Source organism: Lucilia cuprina, chromosome 3 (genome assembly GCF_022045245.1).
Source record: "Lucilia cuprina isolate Lc7/37 chromosome 3, ASM2204524v1, whole genome shotgun sequence".
Taxonomy (NCBI): Eukaryota; Metazoa; Arthropoda; class Insecta; order Diptera; family Calliphoridae; genus Lucilia; species Lucilia cuprina.
In genome coordinates, this window is record NC_060951.1 from 17,696,682 (window position 1) to 17,701,042 (window position 4,361).

Below are 4,361 nucleotides of genomic sequence, written 5' to 3' on the forward strand. Positions count from 1 at the left end.
TTTAGTATATTAAATTAATATATATATTTAATAATTTTGTCAATGCAGCTTTAATTTGAAAATACATATGTAATTGAAATAAAAATTAGTTCATCTTTTGCAACTATTAAGTTGATGTCTTCTAAACATTTAAATTATGCAAGTTTTGAACGTTTCTTCGCAATTGCATCCTCAACCGCTCTTAATTGTTTTAGAAGTTCCTCTCGTCGTGATTTTTTTGAATCCTTTTCGCTTGTTGTTGCTTGAGAAGGAGATGTTAATGCAGAAATTCCAACTGTAGTCGGCTTTTTTAACTCTATTGAAATTGGAGACCTCTTTTTCGGCAAATCTACAAATATAAATTCTTTGTAGGTAATAAAGCTTTATAAATAAATGTTAAAATTACCTTTTTTCAATCCTTTTCTTTCGTTAGCTGATAACCGGTCAGAAATTCGCAATCGCTTAGGAGGAGTATTTTCTCTGGATTGCGATGAACTTTCGGAAGATGAAGATCCAGACTCTGAATCTGAGTCAGAAGCTGTAGAATCTATCGTTTTATATCGTAAATACATTTTAACAATTTTTAAATAACAATATTAGGATTTACCTGAATCGGAAGAACTTGATGAATGTCTGCGCCTATTTTTCCCCTTTTCATTGCGTATCTTTTTCGTTAACGGTGACAATCTTTTTCTTTTATGAACTGGACTATAAGCGTTTCTGTCATAAACAGGAGAAGCTATATTTGTTCTTCTTTTAATGCTTGGTGACTGACGTAAATCTAATAAGAATAAAAATTTAAGTTATTAATTTTCTTAACATTGATTCTTGTTTACATTATTGAATTTATCTACATAAGTATATAAAATTCTAACGTTACTGGCTAATTCAGAGATGAAATCTGGACAGGAAATTCAAATGTTTAGAGGTTGAAACAATTCAAAAATCGTTATCTCCTAGCCTAGAAATGTTACAAAAACTATTTAAAGCTTACGTCTTTTATTAAAAAATATAACAAAAGAAAACACAAGTGAAACAGTAATTCAAACAACAACAATGCCCATACCAAAGTATAACAACTCTCACATACAGGAAATTACTCTTTCACATCTACGAGTGCCGTGTGAATTCGACTCTCTTGTGAGAAATTAAAACTTGTCAAAACACTCAAATGTTTAACTTATTTTTCTGGCCACATTTAAGGACCGTACGCGAAATTGCTGTTATCCACAAAAAACTGTTATTTTTTTAAATAGTTTTAAAGCACTTTTAATTTAGAATTTAGTTTAATTTTCATGAACAGTAAACAAAATTTTTTGTTAATTTATTGACATTTCATTTTTGTTGTTGTTGATTTTATTTTACAAACAGAGTTTTAATTTTTTTATTGAAAATTCAAACAAATTTAAAATTGTAATTTTTTATAAAACTCTGTGTGTTTAGAATGCACCAATACAAATACATTTTTGTTACCAACACATATTTAGAGTTAGGTACTTTTTAACTAACACATGCTTAGAGTTAGGTACTGCTGTCAAAGAGTCGGACTACTTGTTATACTTTGGCCCATACCTAAAACAACACCAACAATCAATCATACCGAAGCTGTAAACAAATTTGGTGAGAGCTTAACAGAGAGTAACCTTGCAGTATCTGTAAGTAACAATAATGGTACATTACTTAACATAGCAATTTATGCATTTAACAGTGCACTGTTAACCAAATAACAATTAAAATTCTATAATTTAAAAAAAAATATATATCCAATATTTCTAAAATATTTTCAAAATAAAAAATGCAAAGAAAGAAAAATGTACGTTAGTAAATAATATTAAAAATGGTTTGTGATTAGTTCTAGAGATTAGATTAGTTCTTGTGATCATTATAGAATTTTATGGAGGGAATGGGATTCCACGATATATAGAATCGGTAGTCCCAGATGTCCTTGATAGTTCCATATTACTGATTTATCCTAAATAATTTTACGATCCCTGAAAAGTGGCCTTGGAATTCTGGAGAGGATTTGTGGTCATTATGGAATTTTATGGAGGGGCCGTGTCGAATCAAAAATACCGTTCACCAGCTACTTTCATATTGGTGAAATATTTGTGAAAATATGTTTTCTCGTGTTTTTAATGCAAAATTTATTGGTCATTACAAACATCATTTTCTTTTATATCTTAATATCACCATAAAATATGCTTTAGCAGAAAGATGCTAACATACTTTTGTAGGAATTTTGCAAGGACAATGTGCGTAGTAAACCTAAAATTAGCGATTAATATCATAAAGATATTACGGGAGTAATATTATTATAGTTATGATAATGCAACTAGTTAAATACAATTAAGGATGATCGTTAAACAAATTTAAAGTATATTTTCTGTATACAAAAGTAATATTTTAGCCAAATGTTGATATCCATCATTGTTTGACAATATGTTTTTGTAAAGATAATCTTGTTCGGCAGCTATGACCATTTGTGGACCGAAATTTTTATCTTAATTAGATAGGCCGAATGGAAAAAAACTTAGGCTTACATTTGCGTCAATAAATGTGATATTTTTGAAAAATTTTGTATAAATATCTTAATTAGATAATGAGTTGTTTTTTTAACTGATTTTCGGGAGGAGATCTTGTATGGGAAATTTTACGGTATTATTTCTGTATACAAAGGTAATATTTGTGCAAATTTTGTGTAATTACCTAAATTAGGTAATGAGTTATAGACGTTTAAGTGATTTTTCGGACGTACCTTGTATGGGAGCTATGACCAATTTTGAACTGATCGGAAAAAAATTTACGGTATTATTTCTGTATGCAAAGGTTATATTTGTGGCAAATTTCGTGTAATTATCTGAATAAGGTAATGATCAGGGCAAGGATTTCTATGCAAATGCATGTTTTTAGTCAGTAACTTAAAATAACTTTTAACTAGTTTTGTTTTCGATGCTACAAAATGGCATCGATTTGTTGTTGCATATTTTTTCATATTTTGTTATAAATGCATATATTGCATATTTTGCTTTAAATTGCAAATATTTGAAATATTTCCAACATTTTTATACCATATTTTTCAAATTTTTCTAAAACAAATTGTTTTGTTTTCTCTGTATTTCATATTATTACAACAAATATATATTAACAAATTTCGAGTTAACAACAAAATACTAGGTTCTATGAAATACAATTTTACATAGTTTTATTTAATTTTTAAAACCACAATAAAGCAAAAGGTATTATGAGTATCGGTTCAGTATCAATTTCTTATGGGAGCTATGGCCAATTTTGGGCGATGTAAATGTTTTTTTCCTTTGCATGAATTCTATTGACATCTAACTTTAATTTTTAAAATTTTGTGAAGATATCGACATTCTAACTGAAGTTACTAACAATAAACACATTTTCCGGGAATACGTACATTTGTATGGGAAGTATATGAATTGTGATTGTCTGATTATTATAAATAAATATAGTAATTGGGTTTTTTTTTATAAAAAAGCGCACTATTTTAAATTACTTCCTCAAAAGTCAAACAAAATCGCATAAAAAAATCAATAAAAATTTAATTCTTTACTGAAACCATTAAAAAATTATGAAAAATAAAGGCAACAAATAATAACACAATACAAATTCCAAAAAAAAAAATCAGTAGTAGTACTTTGTTGAGAAATTTTCTCAATGTATGTGGACCAACATTTTTCTCTAAATTAATTTCTGCAAAGAAAATTTTATAATTTTGAAACCGCACTAATTTAAATTCGCATAAATAAGCATTAAAACGAGGTTTGAGTGTATATATTCTTTATTCTAAATTGGAAATTTTTTATTCATTGGAAGAAAAAATAAAATTTTTCCTCGATTAATCGAATAATTTTTATTTAAATGACAACCCTAGTAGCTATATTAAAAAAATACTATTTACATCAACGCAACAACAAAATGTTTTTTTATATATATCGCTGTACTAGAACTACATACCAGTAAAAAATGGTTTAGTATAGAAGCTTGGTAGATTTACCAACAAAATAAACAGCTATCGGCATACCGCCAATAACAGGAAATTAAAATTAAAAATATAAAGCAAAAAAGTGGAAAAAATAAGACGTGGTCTAAATTAAATGTTTTTGAAGTATCTCAGAAACGAAAAATATTAAAAATAAGAAGCAGATTCTCAGATTCTTTGTATATTTTAGGAAATTATTTTTTGTTGAAACTGTTGTAGACAATCTTTGGCAATAGCCATGGAATGGTCTAATGAAGTGTTTTTAATGGAAATTACAAATTTAAAGTTAAAAATGTTTAGCCGTGTATATTTCCAGTCGTTCCGCAGGATGCAATAGACGAGGGCTGTTCTAATAAATGCTTTTTCATTGAAATTA

At 27.7% G+C, this 4,361-nt stretch overlaps 1 long non-coding RNA gene across 1 annotated transcript; it reads right to left on the reverse strand.

Moving 5' to 3' along the window:
* LOC124418826 lies at positions 1–1,060 on the reverse strand. The gene is made up of 4 exons (XR_006940242.1): positions 1,046–1,060; positions 587–940; positions 386–526; positions 1–328 (listed from the first exon to the last, which is right to left on the reverse strand). It is a non-coding gene; the product is annotated as an uncharacterized LOC124418826 (long non-coding RNA).
* Positions 1,061–4,361: the final 3,301 nt, after the last annotated feature.